Genomic DNA, 17,310 nt, shown 5'->3' with positions numbered 1-17,310 from the left:
AATATGATTAAAATGCATTATGCCAATCCCTCAGCCATAGTTATAAGAGACAATATATTCTCTACTCCGTTCAGAATCACTAGAAGCAGCATACAAGGCGATCCAAAATTCATAATGCCGTTTTCTAAATGTATATGGAAAGGTAGGCTAAAGGATCCCGGGTAAAAATTAACAAACCTACAAAAAGGGAAAGACGTAGGAGGACTATCCGTACCAAACATAAATAGTATTTCCAGGCAATAGCATTTCACCCAATCCTAAATTGGTTTAGACATGGTTTACCCCCTGGCTGAGTATAGAGAGAAATATGATGTCTCCTATTGCCCTGCAAGAGGTGGTCTTTACTGATATATCCCTTAAACAATGCAAACTATGCTTTGGTCCTATTATTGCTCCCAGAATTTCTATTTGGCGCAACATTTTAAAACAATGTAACTGGGAATCAAAATGGCATGCTCCTACTCCAATATTGACTTGCGATCTGGAGTGCCGCCTTTTGCATCCCCCCAATGGTCCAAATGTGTAATCCATACCCTTGTCAATATCATGGACAGTAATGGTTTGAGAACATTCCAAGATTTGAAAGATACATACACATTACCAGGCAAATCCTTTTTTCTATATTTACAATTTATGTCTGCTATGCTGCCTAGTACGTCCCCTCGCCCCGACCCGGGCGCGAACCAGGGACCCTCTGCACACATCAATAACTGACACCCATGAAGCGTCGTTACCCATCGCTCCACAAAAGCCACGGCCCTTGCAGAGCAAGGTGCAACACTACTTCTAGGTTTCAGAGCAAGTGACGTAACTGATTGAAACGCTAGTAGCGCGTACCCGCTAACTAGCTAGCCATTTCACATCCGTTACACTCACCCCCCTTTCAACCTCCTCCTTTTCCGCAGCAACCAGTGACCCGGGTCAACAGCATCAATGTAACAGTATAAGTTTAGTACGTCCCCTCGCCCCGACACGGGCGCAACCAGGGACCCTCTGCACACAACAACAACTGACACCCACGAAGCGTCGTTACCCATCGCTCCACAAAAGCCGCGGCCCATGCAGAGCAAGGTGCAACACTACTTCTAGGTTTCAGAGCAAGTGACGTAACTGATTGAAACGCTAGTAGCGCGTACCCGCTAACTAGCTAGCCATTTCACATCCGTTACATATGGAGTCCCTTGGGAAACCCAACTACCGAACCATCTAATGATGGTATTTATAAATAAATGATCTGGTCAACTTTTGGAAAGCTCATAGTCTCAGGTAGCCATTATAAAAGTATGGTCCACAGATCTATATTGAATCTGAACAACCCTTTATCTGGAACAGAATATGGAAAAATATGTCCTTGGCATCCCGTAAACAGAACCATCAACAGTTTGCTCACAAACTGTTTTTAACACCAAAGAAACAGTTTATGATGAAATTGGCCCCAACTTCCATCTTTTCATTTAGTTTTTATTTAACTAGGCAAGTAAGTTAAGAACAAATTCTTATTTACAATGACAGCCTACCCCAGCCAAACCCAGATGAAGCTGGGCCAATTGTGCACCGCCCTATGTGACTCCCAATCACTGACAGATGTGATACAGCCTGGACTTGAACCAGGGACTGTAGTGACACTTCTTGCACTGAGAAGCAGTGCTTTAGACCTCTGCACCACACAGGAGCCCTGAATTAGGTATGTACAATCGTCCATTTGATGTGGGAGTGACCTGCAGTAAAATACTTATAGGGTAAAGTTTATTTTAGGGCATGAATGTAAATATTCAATTATTTGCATATATTATGTTACTTAACGATGATAGCTCCTTGAATCTCGCCATAAATCAGAGACGATTACTGCTGGCAGGCAGCACTGCAGCAAAAGAATATGTTGGCTCTTAGAAGGCAATCACCTCACTCTCTCCCCATTCGCCAGTGGATAAAGTTACTATTAGAAGTTCTAAAATTCGACAGTGAGAAGGAATGGTGCTAGTCATTGAACAATTGAGGCCTGGACAAATATACTTGACTTTAAAGTCAAGAATATTCAGTTCCTGAGTGTCGCAGCGGTCTAAGGCACTACATCTCAGTGCAAGAGGCATCATTACAATCCCTGGTTAAAATCCAGGCTGTATCACATCCAGCTGTGATTGGGAGTCCCATAGGGCGGTACACAATTAGCACAGTGTTGGCTGGGGATGGCTGTCATTGTAACTAAGAATTTGTTCATAACTGACTTGCCTAGTTAAATAATTAGCTCAGCAAAAGCCCAACACTTACAAATTAACAATTCATAAAGCCCAACACAAACATGTAAGGGATCATGGATTCACCTGGTCAGTCTATGTCATGGAAAGAGCATGTGTTTCTAATATTTTAGACACTCAGTATATATACATATTTTAATATTTTTTACTTTCTTTGCTTTCAGGCCCACGAGAAAGGGTTGATATGGGGAAGGTTTTCTCTGGTCTCAGGGAGGGGTGGCGGGAGGGTGAGGGTTGCCTGATGAGCAACCATAGTTGCTAGGTGGTGGGAAGGTTTCCGGGAGAGGGGGGTGGGGGAGTTGGGTGGAGACACGGGAGGTTGGGGGTTGAGGCCCATTTATTTTTGTTTTCTTTTCCTGTTTGTACTGAATGTATTATTACTTAAACTCTAAGTTCTTTTCTTCTTCTTCTTTTGAGTGGCAGCCTACTAGTACATGTTTTATAAACATGTAATTTTAAATCAATAATGTACCTGTAACCCCCCAACAAAATTTAGAAAAAAAATAAAAATGTGGTAAAAAAAAAACAGCTAAAATCTGTCAACCTGCCCCCAGGTAGAACAGATGAGTTTGAAAGTGGATGTGATATTGTGTGTTTACATGTAAACATAATTATAAAGGCCTTAGGTACCAGGGGTAAAGCGAAGAGGCATTGCACCACTATTGTACTCCCTCCATTGCAGAATATATCATATACTTTTCAAAAGATGTATATGCATTAAAGACAACGTTTATTGTTTCATTTATTTATTGCGTTTTTCTGCCATGTACAGCGCGTCAAAGCAGCCACCAAGGATTTTAGATGGAGCAATACTGTCACCTGCCGGTTGCCCCACTAATTATCAGCTGTAAACACTTACCTCCACCATCATGTGGACTGTTCGGCGTATTTTTTTATTTTTATTTAACCTTTATTTAACTAGGCAAGTCAGTTAAAGAACATATTCTTGTTTACAATGACGGCCTACCAAAAAGCAAAATACCTCCTGTGGGGACGGGGGCTGGGATTAAAAAGAAATAACATAAATATAGGACAAAACACACATCACCACAAGAGACAACCTAAGACAACAACATAGCAAGACAGCAACACATGACAACAAAGCATGGTAGCAACACAACATGACAACAACATGGTAGGAACACAACATGGGAGCAGGACAAAACATGGTACAAACATTATTGTCGTTTGCTGGTTTGTATCGGACATCATTTGACTATTTTACTCACAATCATGCAATTATTATAAAAATGTAGACATAACAAAAATAACAATATGAAATAACGATTGGCATATTGATATAGCTCAAACCCTGAAAAAAAAATACAATTGTTACATTTCCAGCGTGGTGCATGCGCAGATCCTACGCAACCTTGGCGTCCTCGACCACAAGGCCACTCTTGCTTAGTCGCGGGTCTTTTTCTGTACTGCTCTGGTAGAAGATTTGGCCAGTGAACACGTGTTGGAATTTGGAGTGGATGGATAGTCAATTCTAATTAAGTAACTTTTTTTTTTATTATTCAAGATTTGAAGGAAGAATTGAAATGTATATACATTGATAATTTAAAATGTATAAAGTCCAAATATTTACAATTTGACCGCCTTACACTATTTAGTTTTGGTTGAAAAACATGCTTCCTTTGTGAACACCGCAGCGCTGAGGTAGCCTAGCCTGCTGTTCGCTTGTTAGCTCAATTGACGCAATGGAGTCAAATATTTGTAGAGCTCGTTGTTCTATCTATGATGGAATCCTCGGGCCTGGTTCCCTTGGAGTCCGCATTTTATATATCCCCTGTACTGTATTATGACAGGTTTGGGCGCGTGGTACGTCAATGCATTGTCCTGGGTTAGGATTCAGTTTAGCTAGCTATCCGGCTAGTGTGGCTCATAGTTATTGACAATAGAATAGGATATCAAGCTAACGTTTCTGTAGATAACGTTACTTTATATGTTGCAAGTCCTTTACTGTTAGGTAACTTGTGTTACAACCTTTGCACCTGGCTAACTGCAATGTTTATTAACGAGCTCAGTTGTTGTACATTGTTGCATTTACTTGGTGGTTGTAACCACTGAGAGTAGATATTTTAGATTTCCGATTTTAGCGTTGATGCCTTCGATAAGCGCGCCCTCTTTGTCCTTTATTTCTCTGACCAATGTAACGTTAGCCACCACGCAGGTATCGCTGTACGGTCTTTGCATGTACTGTACTATCGAACGATAGGAATCAGCAAGACCCTCCCCATCCCGAGGGGAAGGAATGTTGATTACAAAAAACTCTTGTGCGATTTTTCCACTATCTCAGAGGGGTAGACTTGCTTGGTTGAGCAACACTAAGCGAAAAATAAAATGCTAAAGTTTCTTGCCTAAGGGCACAACGGCAGGAGATGGCATCTAGGTGTAGGATACCTAGAATCCTCCCGGTCGGACTTGGGATTCGAAACAGAAAGGTTCCAGTTGTTGGTGCACCTCTCCAGGTTCCAGCCGCCTCAAGTAGCTACTAGAATCAATTAACTACATTACTGTAATCCGTATTATTTTGTCTCCTACCCAGTGCCACAATGAAGTACATCCTGGTCACTGGTGGCGTCATTTCAGGCATCGGGAAGGGCATCATCGCCTCCAGTGTGGGAACCATCCTCAAGTCATGTGGTCTGCGTGTCACCGCCATCAAGGTTGACCCCTACATCAATATAGATGCAGGGACCTTTTCTCCGTATGAGCATGGTGAGTTCAGGAAATGTTCTGTATTATAGAAATAGGGATTTTAAGATCTGTCTTGTGTGTATGCTGTGAAACTTGGTTCACAATGGTGAGTCCAGGGTCATGAAACCGAAGAAAATGCTAACAAACTATTATAGGTTGAAACGACACTGTCAATGCAATTCTATGCCATGATGAGGCCTCCTAAGTACTATTCTCTGTTTGTTATGGAATTACTTTCTTTGCTCAAGCACAGTTGTCTGAATCAGAACATGTTATTGCCATACAATAAATGTTACTAGGAATGTGTGTTGGTGTCCTGTGTACACAGAAGGGTACCTCAACATCAATAGTCTAGATTAGATTTCGACCGATCAATCGGAATGGCCGACTAATTTGTGCCCATTTCAAGTTTTCATAACAATCAGAAATCGGTATTTTTGGACACCTTTATTTCACTAGGCAAGTCAGTTAAGAACACATTCTTATTTTCAATGACGGCCTAGGACCGGTGTGAAATGGCTAGCTAGTTAGCGGGGTGCGCGCTAATAGCGTTTCAATCGGTGACGTCACTCGCTCTGAGACTTGAAGTAGTTGTTCCCCTTGCTCTGCAAGGGCCACGGCCTTTGTGGAGCAATGGGTAACGATGCTTCGAGGGTGGCTGTTGTCGATGTGTTCCTGGTTCGAGCCCAGGTAGGGGTGAGGAGAGGGACGGAAGCTATACTGTTACACTGGCAATACTAAAGGGCCTATAAGAACATCCAATAGTCAAAGGTATATGAAATACAAATGGTATAGAGGGAAGTAGTCCTATAATTCCTATAATAACTACAACCTAAAACTTCTTACCTGGGAATATTGAAGACTCATGTTAAAAGGAACCACCAGCTTTCATGTGTTCTGAGCAAGGAACTTAAACGCTAGCTTTTTTTACATGGCACATATTGCACTTTTACTTTCTTCTCCAACACTTTGTTTTTGCAGTATTTAAACCAAATTGAACATGTTTCATTATTTCTTTGAAGCTAAATTGATTTTATTGATGTATTATATTAAGTTAAAATAAGTGTTAATTCATTATTGTTGTAATTGTCATTATAACAAATACATTTAAAAAATCGTCCGATGTAATCGGTATCGGATTTTTTTGGGTCCTCCAATAATCGGTATCGGCGTTGAAAAATCCTAATTGGTCGACCTCTAGTCTAGATCCCTCAAACTCAACTCTGGACCTTGAAGTCAGTTCCACCCCTCCCCTCTAATCAGGGACTGATTTTGACATGGGGCTCCAAGTGTGTGTAATGAATTATCAGGTCAAACAGAGAACCAGCGGGCTCTGGACCTCGTAGGGTAAGAGTTTAATACCCCTGGTCTAGATCAACATCGATACAGATGGAGACATGGACATCTATTCAAATATACAGAATCCTGTCCCTCGCTCTGTCTCTACGTGACATGTTTGCGTGTTGACTAGGGTTTTAACCATACCACTCGACTTCTTCCGGGTGAGGTGTTTTAACGCTGTTCCTCTGCTCTCCCTCCAGGTGAGGTGTTTGTGCTGGACGATGGGGGTGAGGTGGATCTGGACCTGGGGAACTACGAGAGGTTCCTGGACATCAGACTGACCAAAGACAACAACCTGACCACCGGCAAGATCTACCAGTCTGTCATCAACAAGGAGAGGAAAGGAGACTACCTGGGAAAGACTGTACAGGGTAAGACTACCTACAAGACGGTGCACGACAAGGGCTGGGATGACTTGTAGAAACTGTGTATATACAGGGGTTAAAGGAAGAGCTACTAATCTGTCATCAACAGGAAGAGGAGACTACCTGGGAAAGACTGTACATAGTCATGCTGGGAGAGAGACTGGGTATACAGGAGTTCAGACCCTTGTTGAATAGTTGATGTGCATTTGATTTAGCTTGTGTGACATGGCAGTTCTGACCTCAGTCCAATATCCTATGAAGAACCAATGACAAAAAGGAAGGATATGAGCAATCAAGTTCTCTTGTCACTTTCTCTGCATCTCCAGACTAACTGTCCCTGTTTGGTATATCCTTGCAGTGGTGCCCCACATCACTGATGCGATCCAGGAGTGGGTGATGCGTCAGGCCATAGTACCTGTTGACGATGACGGTGTGGAGCCTCAGATCTGTGTCATCGAGGTAAAGATTATGGTTAACACTGGTAGATCAATGACTTCCAGAGAACCTTTATTGGTTTGATAATAGTGTGACATATGTACTTGGAGTCATTTCAGGCTGGCTAGTTACTAGTTGTATTCCTGTGTAATTGTGTATCCCGGTATGTCTGTTTTATGTGTGCAGCTAGGAGGCACTGTGGGAGACATCGAGAGCATGCCTTTCATCGAAGCCTTCAGGCAGTTCCAGTTCAAGGTGAAGAGGGAGAACTTCTGTAACATCCACGTCAGCCTGGTCCCACAGCCCAGTGCCACAGGAGAGCAGAAGACCAAACCCACTCAGAACAGTGTCAGAGAGCTCAGAGGACTCGGCCTGTCTCCTGATCTGGTGAGTTTAAATTAACCCAAGTTTTTCTAGTCCTAGCAAGCCGTCATAACCACTTTTCTGTCCATTTGTACATTTAGTGCAAGGATTGTTTGTGTTGTCAATTCCCTCTAGATCATGTGTCGCTGCTCCACTCCCCTGGAGAACTCTGTCAAAGAGAAGATCTCCATGTTCTGTCATGTAGAACCTGAACAGGTAAGACCTGATCGTACAGTCACACACTAGAATGAAACGACACTGGCTCAATAAATCTTCCCAGTGATTCCTCACATCCTACCTTGTCATCTCCTTCTCTACTGTACTAGAGAAGGTCCAATAAATCTCCCTTTGGAGGATGTGAGGAATCAAGGAAAGATGAATAAACAACCACTGAAGCCTTTAGTTGTGACTGAGTGTTAGCTCTCCCCTCCTCTCCCAGGTGATCTGCGTGGCAGACGTGTCGTCCATCTACAGAGTGCCTCTGCTACTGGAGAACCAGGGGGTGGTGGGCTACTTCTGTCAGAGACTAGACCTTCCTATAGAGACACGCCCCAGGAAGATGCTCACCAAGTGGAAGGAGATGTCTGACAGGTGGGTGTGGCGGGCAGGCTGGTAGCACTCGATTATTTAGACCGGGGCTCAGTTTCCCATGCTTAAGATGCTTTTGGGAAACCGGGCCCTGGGCTGTTAATTGTCAGTCCTAATAAAGGACCAATTCAGACCTGGGACACCAGGTGAGTGCAATTAACTACCAGGTAGAAACAAAAAACAAGTGTGTCGTCCCTCCAGGACCAGAAATGAACAGCCCTGATTTAGACCCACCACGTTTGAGTTTGACCTCTGGATAAAGAACTACATATCTGGATGAGAACTACAGAGAAATGTAATGATGCTGTTTGGTTGCTCTGCCTATTCACCTGTTGTATTGCAGCACTATGGAGTGACCGGTATTCAGATGATTGGTGCTTTAGACAACTGGGAACTCTGAAAAAGGGGGTCAAATCATGACGGCGGTTATCTTCAAGTCGGGAGCTCTCGAAAGATGTCAGTGTTTCTCAGTTCCCAGTTGTCTTGAATGCACTGAAGTTGGGGATTTCAGAGTTCTCAGTTTTGAACGCGGCATATAACTTTGCCTATGGTGTTTTTGAATCCCAGGTCAGACAGGCTCCTAGAGCAGTGTTCTATAGCCCTGGTGGGGAAATACACCAAGTTCACAGACTCCTACGCGTCAGTCATCAAAGCGCTAGAACACTCGGCCTTAGCCATCTGCCACAAACTGGATATCAAGGTAAAACACAAACAGCCAGGCTAAAACACATGTACAAACTACACACTTGGAAAGGCACTACTGGCTGGTTTCCTGGACATATAATAAGACGAGTCCTAGCCTAAGAAACACTTTCAATGTAGAAAGCACATTCTAGTCCAGGATTACGCTTAATCGGTGTCTGGAAAACCAGCCCTACATCCAAAAGCATCTTAACCTGTGCTTGACAGTGCATCTTTTTCTATTTAGTTTCTTACACAGCAAGGTTAAATTATACTGTTCCTCTGGCTTGGATGTCCTCAGGAAAAGGTTTTATTTTGAAGAAGATTGCTGCTATAAAGTGTGATTTCATGTTTAAGTCTTACTTGTTTGTGCAGTCATGTCAACTATACTGAACAAAAATATAAACGCAACATTTAAAGTGTTGGTCCCATTTTTCAAGAACTGAAATAAAAGATCCCAGAAATGTTTCATATGCACATAAAGCTGATTTTGCTCAAATTTGTTTACATTCCTGTTAGTGAGCATTTCTCCTTTGCCAAGATAATCAATCCACCTTTACAGGTGTGGCATATCAAGAGGCTGATTAAACAGCATGATCATTACACAGGTAGACCTTGTGCAGGGGACAATAAAAGGTCACTCAAATGTGCAATTGTCACAACCCAATGTCACAGATGTCACGTTTTGGGGGAGTGTGCAATTGGCATGTTGACAGCTGGAATGTCCAACAGAGCTGAGGAGTGTTCTGTCTTTAAAGCCTTTTGTGGGGGGAAAACTAATTCTGATAGGCTTGGCCTGGCTCCCTAGTGGATGACCCTATGACCGCCCCTGCCCAGTTATGTGAAATGTATAGATTAGGGCCGAATGAATTTGATTTAAATTGACTGATTTCCTTCTATGAACAAACGATTTTACTGAGTTACAGTTAAGTATTTGTTCAGTATTGGATAAGCTACGTCCTATCGGGTCAATAGCAAACCATTCTCATGTCTCCCCCTCCCGTCATCTATTTTTCTCAGTATATTGACTCAGCAGACCTGGAGCCAAACACACTGAAGGAGGAGCCTGTGAAGTACCATGAGGCGTGGCAAAAACTCTGCAGTGCTGAGTAAGTATGGTGGGGTCTGGGGTAGAAGGTCTAGCAGTGGGATGTGGCATCTTGTATTCTCCAATCCTCTTGTACCCCCAGCCAGTTCTACTTATTTTATGTACGGTAGTCCAGTACCAGCACAGCTGATTCATCCAGTTGAATAGGGTATGCCTGAACTTAAACATGCTCACCAAGTGGAAGGAGATGTCTGACAGGAGATGTCTGACAGGTGGGTGTGGCGGGCAGGCTGGTAGCGCTCGATTATTTAGACCGGGGCTCAGTTTCCCATGGGGAGAAACACTGAGATATGGCATCACAGGGGGTCAGTTGGACTGGTAGAGAACAGGGTCAGTATTGTGACTATGTTCATGATGATGGTGTTTCCCTCCCTCCACAGTGGCATCCTGGTACCTGGGGGGTTTGGAGTCAGAGGGACAGAGGGGAAGATCCACGCCATCAACTGGGCACGCAAACAGAAGAAACCCTTCCTAGGTACAGAATTGTCTATCGGTGGCAGGCAGCCATGAGGATGCAGTCTTTAGATCAAGGAACAAATTACACCTAAGGATGGAATTAAAGCTTTCCATTCACATTCCTTCATGTATGTGCAGCGTTAACCTGACTCCTATGGGTTTGCAGGTGTGTGTCTAGGGATGCAGCTGGCTGTGTGAATTTGCCAGGAATGTGCTACAATGGGAAGATGCCAACTCTACAGAGTTTCATCCCGAATCAAAGCATGCTGTTGTAGGTTCCACCTTCATAAGATCTCCCCTCCCCTTTACTGGTTGTGAAGGCCAACAAAAAGAAATCTGATTCCTTACTGGTTCTTTCTAGGTGATTGACATGCCAGAACACAATCCTGGGCAGATGGGTGGGACCATGAGGCTGGGAAAGAGACGGACCATTTTCAAGACCACCAACAGTATACTAAGTAAGAGACCAAACTTTGAGAGTAAAGTCAGTCATAATCACACACTATAAAGTGCATTCGGAAAGTATTCAGACCCCTTGACTTTTTCTTATGTTAGACTTGTTTTAAAATTGATTAAATAAAACATTTTCCTCAATCTACACACAATACCTCATATTGATAAAGCGAAAGCGTTTTTTTTGTTGCACATTTATATTTAAAAAATAAAAAGATACCTTATTTACAGAACTATTCAGACCCTTTGCTATGAGACTTGAAATTGAACTCAGGTGCATCCTGTGTCCATTGATCTTCCTTGATGTTTCTACAACTTGATTGGAGTCCACCCGAGGTAAATTAAATTATTTGGAAAGGCTACCACCTGTCTTTATAAGGTCACACAGTTAACAGTGCATGTCAGGTCGAAGGAATTGTCCATAGAGCTCCGAGGCACACATCTCGGGAAGGGTACCAAAACATTTCTGCAGCATTGAAAGGTCCCCAACAACAGTGGCATCCATCAATCTTAAATGGAAGAAGTTTGGAACCACCACGACTCCAGAGCTGGCCTCCCGGTCAAGCTGGGGAGAAGGGCTTAGGTCAGGGAGGTGACCAAGAACACAATGGTCACTGGCAGAGCTTCTCTATGGAGATGGGAGAACCTTCCAGAAAGACCACCATCAATCAGGCCTTTATGGTAGTGGCCAGACGGAAGCCACTCTTCAGTAAACGGTACATTACAGCCCGCCAAAAGGCCCCTAAAGAATCTGACCATGATCAACAAGATTCTCTGGTCTGATGAAACCATTTGACCTCTTTGGCCTGAATGCCAAGCACCATCCCTACGTGGCAGCATCATGCTGTGGGGAGGTTTTTCAGCGGCAGGGACTGGAAGACTAGTCAGGATCAAGTATAGAGATCCTTGATGAAAACCTGCTCAGGACCTCAGACTGGGGGCGAAGGTTCACCTTCCAACAGGAATGGAATGGCTTCGGGACAAGTCTGTGACCCAGCCAGAGCACGGACTCGAACCAACCTGACAATCATACCCAAGAATGGCGTAAAGAGTCTGAATAGTTATGTAAATGTCAGTTTATTTTTAATGAATTTGTTTCATTATAGGTTGTAGATGGGTGGGGTGGGGGGGACTTTCATCCATTTTACAATGTGGAAAAAGTCAAGGGGTCTGAACTTTCCAGCTGTGTTTAATTGCAGGAAGACTTTACGGAGATGTTGAGTACGTGGATGAGAGACACCGACATCGCTTTGAGGTTGATGTTCACATCACTTTATATACCTTCTCTACATGTCACTAGTGTTTCAGTGTGCTTACCTTGTTTCTGGTCTCAGGTGAACCCAGAGCTGAAGGATCACTTTGAGGGGAAAGGCTTTCACTTCGTGGGTCAAGATGTAGAAGGAGAGCGAATGGAAGTCATTGAGCTAGACGGTAAGTGTCTGGGATCATGTGTAGACAAAATGGTTTGTCTGGTTTGCATGTACCTTTTATACTCACACATCCCTCTGCTTTTATTTCTAGATCATCCGTATTTTGTAGGGGTGCAGTATCACCCTGAGTTCACCTCTCGCCCCATCAAACCATCGCCTCCCTACTTTGGCCTCCTGCTGGCATCAGCCGGGAAACTACAGAGCTACCTACAGAAGGGTTGCTGTCTGTCTCCACGGTAACTCAGTATGAGTCCTAAACCTGTGTTAAATTCTGCAGTGAATGTCAAAGGTACGAGAACTGGCAAATTAATATTGTGTCGTTTGAATACCATCTCTGTAGGGACACGTACAGTGATCAGAGCGGCAGCAGCTCCCCAGACCCGGAAATAACTGAGTCCTCATAGGAATTTGTGACAAGTAAGCAACACTAATATTTAATTCTGACTTTAGCATGTCAGTTTGGATTCTAGGCTACCCAACTGCTAACCATTTAACTGCCCATAATTTTCCTTTCTTGCAGAGGGAAGGGAACAATGAAGAGATGTAAAAGGAAATCCATTTCTAAATGGAGGATCAAGGGCTAAAGCTCTTAAAGATGTTTATGTATATGCTGTGAAATGTAACTGTCGTTTTGGGTCAAACATGCCTCAATACACTTACGCAGTACTAAAGATGTGACTTTCTTTACCTGGGACAAATCCCTTGAGATGAAACATGGATTGGTCGAGTTTCTCTTTTCATTGAAACACTTATGACAAGAAATGAGGTCTGTACATTTCAGGGTTAATTCATTTTATTTTACTGAAAGGATGCACACGACAAGATTTTTTTTGCAGTGAAGAACAAATATTTTTCCATCAATACTTGAGCTCTTATAGCACAAATGATTTAGTCATTGTGACGGATGTGAGCAGCAGCTACATACCGTTAGTGGAATTCCCACTAGAGCATAACAGCTGATGTTATGCTGGCAAGAGAAAGCCCTTGTGTAGGACATTCCTTTCACAAGACCTGAGAATAAAAGTAATGTTTTAGTGGCTGAGACAATTTGTATCGTACACACTTTGAAGGTAGCGTTCTGATCTCAGTCCCATATCCGCATGTTTCATCCATCAGTCACATTTTAAAAGGTATCAATCATTGATCAGAACACACCAGAGCCTGCACAGATAATTCAGTGATTAGCATGAGGCAAAGTAGAAGTACCTTAAAACCCTTTTTACGAGTATATCAACGCTGAAGTGTAATTGGTCAATGCTAGTCATTTCACCCAGAGGCAGTTGCAAGACCTGCAAATTAAATAAGTTCAGCATCTTGATATATACACATACATTATGGCCAAGGAATTACTCTGATCTAAGTCCCATATCCGCATGTTTCATCCAGCAGTCACATAAGGCATCAGCATTGATCTGAAGATTAATCACAAGCGCTTAACCCCCCAAAATGATAGTTCAGTATATACCTACAGATGGACATTCCCATCAAGGGACCTGGATGGGCCATTTCATCTCAAGTGTTGAGGCACACTTTTACCTCCATACCTGCAGAAAGACCCAGTCAGACATTAGAAATTCAGCAGTGCACAAATTAAGCGCTAATGGCAGAATTTACATTGTGGAACCATCGAAGCTACATTACTACGGTTCAAAGATGCAGCTAAACATCTGTAGGACAGTAGAGTGACTACCTCAGACACAGAGAGGCTAGGACAGTCAAAGACTCCCCATTTCTCTGGCATGCACTTGGAGAACCAGAGGCTACAGACAGAGCCCGGGTCCTTAGGATAGCATGCTACCATGGGGACCAGACAACACTTGAAAAAAAAAAAAAAAAACTTACCAGCTGTTCAATCTCTAGGCGATTGGGTCGTCACCTCTGCCATTTCAGTTGGTACGAGACCTGATGAGAAACAAAGTGACCTTATTGGGATGATCAATCTAGGCTAATTTCCATTAAACAGGCTCAGAAGTTGAATAGTGGAATGTCCTCATTTATCCAGGTAGGTTAAATTATCAAGACAATGAGGGCAAGTGTGTCAGACAGAATGAAAGGCAGACATTTTGAATTACCTTCAGAATATTAAGTGGTTAATTCTCAAGGCATCTGGGGTTAAGCCTATAGAGAAAATTGTGAGTCAGGTTAGACAGCTACATGTTTATTTACATAGTAAAAACACACCAATTTGCTCTCATTGCAATATCTTGGCTCAGACGAGTACTATAAATTCTCATCAAAGAGGTACTCTAAGTGAGGGCAAGTTTGTCATCACAGCCAAAACATAGATGTAATTATTTATTTATTTTTTTACCTCCAATTAGAACGTCCACTGGTTCATTCTAATCCCATTCTATAGGGTCTTCAGACTAACTAATCCTGTAGAGCATTAGAAGATTAGGATCAGGTAAAAATATACTTTGTTGTATAGCCAAAACAAAACAGTTTACATTCAGTTAAGTAAATGATATATCTGGGCTCAGACGAGTACTAAGAAGTTCTCAGCATCGAGGCACTCCTCTAAGTGAGGGCAAGTGTCTCATCACAGCCAGAATGAAGGATGGTGAAACGTCTTGAAATCATCCTGCATAAACGTACCTTCTGCATATCCATTTGTTAATCCACCGTCGGGGGACTGCTCAGAAGATACCATTGGGCTTAGAGCGCATAGGGAAGCAATCCAATTAGAAAACGTAATCCATCATATGACCAATACATCCACATTTTCTAAGTACAATGGTGCATGGACTGTCCTTCCCCTTAATGTTGCTGCGTCAGTTACTTTCGAACTGGACAGCGACCGTCGGTGAAAGTATTGTTTTTGGCATCATGTTGACCATGTCTGCTACAAGAATGCAGGAACGGCTTCGATAGGTGCCTGGGTTTTATAATGGGTTGTACAGAGATCATAGTTCATTGACACTGCTCACCTATTCTGCAGTAGCAATGCAGCCATATTGGGTTGGGCAGGGTTTATCGTATGGAGTTTGTCCACCTAGAAGCAGAGATCAATGAGGTACTCAGTAGGGCTAACCTTAAGTCCACACAGCTAGTTAGCTACACTCACTGCACAATCTAACAATTGCTTGTAAAACAATCTACTCAATGTTTGACATCGTTTGCCATAGTTGCTGGCTCACTAAAATTGTCACCGTTCTTTCCCAAATTGTTGCTGATAAATTAGACCTTCACAGCAACCGTCGGTAAAACCATGGCTCTTTTGTCGACCGATTCAGCGGGAAGAATGGACTGAATCGGCATCGATAAAGGCCGCGAGCAGCAGCGGCCACGTGGAAATCACAGGCCAACGTAGTTAGTTAACAATGAGTATTGAACTAGCGTAGGTAAGCATGTTCGAAACAGTACATGTAACTTCACGATTAACATAAGCTTGCCCACAAGGTTCACAGAAACTACTTTAGTTGCTAACTTAACTGGCTATAGCAAACTAGGTCACAATAACGTGCAGGTCCCGCCGGAAGTTAGTCTACCAGTCCTAGGAACCGATAACAACCCCCAGAAAACCCATTCGAACATTAAAGTACATGCTTTTCCCAAGACATGTAATATTGGCAAATAAGTTAAACAGCTTTCACTTGAATATAAAAGGTGCTGTCAAGCGATAACGCTTTTGCTGGTAACTCACCTTTGTATTTAGCTTGAACTGAAGAGAGCGAAAACCCGCCGTCTATTGGTTTATATAGTGTGGGACAACCTGGCGATTGGTCCACATGTGTCACATGGACGAGATGTATGACGGTATATGACGTTCGCCATAAATCATAGACCGCTATCAACATAGCTACCAATGCTAGAATGTGTCAGAAATTATATAGCTAATGGCTACTGATAAGACTAACTATAAATAATGAACAAATAATACAACGAAAATAGACGGGGTAAAAAAATGAAAACCCAAACAGAAATACCTGTTTGAAGAGAGGCAAACAAAAACATTTTCACTTGAAGCTATTGCTAATTTATTACGCCTGGTCAATGTAGTTCTGACCAAGACAAATCAATGGATTGCTGCCAGTGCCAACACTTGTGATTTTTGGATTAAGGCATCTGAGGTTGATAAAGGCCACACACTAGTATTTATTCCAGACGTCCTATGCCTATACGAGTAGGCAACAATGGGAAATTACACTTTTGAAAATGGATGTGTAGGTCTGTAGGTGATAGAATAATTTTTATGTTTAAGATAATGACTAAAGTATTCCACCCTGAAAGCATATAATTGTATGAAATGTGTTAGAGTCATAATCCAATAACGTGTGTGACTAGACCTTTTAAGACTAGGCCATTGTGTTACTATTTCGCAATATGAGCAGGGTATAGTTGAGACATTCAAGGACAACTGAACTGTGGACTTGTGATAACGGTGAAACTAATAACTGGAAAGAGGCCTCCCCAGCCTAGGGAGGAGAACAACTGTTAGAAACGGCTTGCAGAAGATGATGAAACATGTTGCAGAAGTGTGATAAACAATGTATGTGAACTGTGGGAAAATACAGCCCACCTAAAGCGAGGTGGAGTTTCTACTGATGTGAGTTTATTTGTGTGTGTGCTATAAAACGACTGTGTTCTCATTTTGAAGATAGAGCGCTCTCTGAATAAAGAATTGATCTGTTGCAGGTTGAGACTGTCTATATATTTGAACTGGAGCTTTACAACCTTAAGGAATTAGACAGAGATATAAAATAGTTCAGTTAGAACATTGAGATAGAAATTCTCGTGATAGTAGAACATCTATGCAATCGAGGTGTATATATTTAGTAGGCCAATAGTGTTGAAAGTGATTACTATAATCAATGCTGTTAGGCAAGCCTAAGTGAGAACTAGATTTCAACTGAGCAAAGTCAACAACCCAACAAACGCACACACTGACTGACGCCAAAAACCGGTCTCAACGTTTCAGCACCAGGGACAGTTCCATGACTGCTGCGACTAAAGTTTAATTGAAAAGACAGAATTGATTTGCCTTTCGAACGGACATAACAAAACAAATACAAGAATATCATGCAATGCATATCACAATTCGTGTACAGCGCAGGAAATAGTTTCGCCTACAGCTCATGCTATGCCGTCATGGCCATGTCAAGTCAATAAGCAATTTATAGACGGACTAGGCA

At 42.6% G+C, this 17,310-nt stretch overlaps 1 long non-coding RNA gene, 6 other non-coding genes and 1 pseudogene across 8 annotated transcripts; 1 reads left to right on the top strand and 7 right to left on the bottom strand.

Annotated features, from left to right (window-relative positions):
* Positions 1-3,627: 3,627 nt before the first annotated feature.
* On the top strand, positions 3,628-13,215 carry LOC129820040 (CTP synthase 1-like; annotated as a pseudogene).
* On the bottom strand, positions 12,954-15,906 carry LOC129820043 (uncharacterized). Of its 2 annotated transcripts, none has more exons than XR_008754144.1 (9): positions 15,822-15,906; positions 15,106-15,170; positions 14,774-14,832; positions 14,490-14,554; positions 14,251-14,296; positions 14,021-14,080; positions 13,644-13,722; positions 13,385-13,467; positions 12,954-13,189 (listed from the first exon to the last, which is right to left on the bottom strand). It is a non-coding gene; the product is annotated as an uncharacterized LOC129820043 (long non-coding RNA). The 2 variants fall into 2 exon arrangements; XR_008754145.1 differs by having other exon boundaries at positions 13,648-13,722; positions 15,822-15,905.
* Positions 13,255-13,327, bottom strand: LOC129820420 (small nucleolar RNA SNORD99). Its single transcript, XR_008754219.1, has one exon. It is a non-coding gene; the product is annotated as a small nucleolar RNA SNORD99 (small nucleolar RNA).
* Positions 13,844-13,975, bottom strand: LOC129820417 (small nucleolar RNA SNORA44). Its single transcript, XR_008754216.1, has one exon. It is a non-coding gene; the product is annotated as a small nucleolar RNA SNORA44 (small nucleolar RNA).
* Positions 14,382-14,457, bottom strand: LOC129820404 (small nucleolar RNA SNORD103/SNORD85). Its single transcript, XR_008754204.1, has one exon. It is a non-coding gene; the product is annotated as a small nucleolar RNA SNORD103/SNORD85 (small nucleolar RNA).
* LOC129820405 (small nucleolar RNA SNORD103/SNORD85) lies at positions 14,648-14,728 on the bottom strand. The gene has a single exon (XR_008754205.1). It is a non-coding gene; the product is annotated as a small nucleolar RNA SNORD103/SNORD85 (small nucleolar RNA).
* LOC129820406 (small nucleolar RNA SNORA16B/SNORA16A family) lies at positions 14,922-15,057 on the bottom strand. The gene has a single exon (XR_008754206.1). It is a non-coding gene; the product is annotated as a small nucleolar RNA SNORA16B/SNORA16A family (small nucleolar RNA).
* Positions 15,325-15,450, bottom strand: LOC129820407 (small nucleolar RNA SNORA16B/SNORA16A family). Its single transcript, XR_008754207.1, has one exon. It is a non-coding gene; the product is annotated as a small nucleolar RNA SNORA16B/SNORA16A family (small nucleolar RNA).
* Positions 15,907-17,310: the final 1,404 nt, after the last annotated feature.

The sequence above is a fragment of the Salvelinus fontinalis genome, chromosome 22, assembly GCF_029448725.1.
Source record: "Salvelinus fontinalis isolate EN_2023a chromosome 22, ASM2944872v1, whole genome shotgun sequence".
NCBI classification, from domain to species: domain Eukaryota; kingdom Metazoa; phylum Chordata; class Actinopteri; order Salmoniformes; family Salmonidae; genus Salvelinus; species Salvelinus fontinalis.
This window is presented reverse-complemented; position numbering and strand designations above follow the sequence as displayed.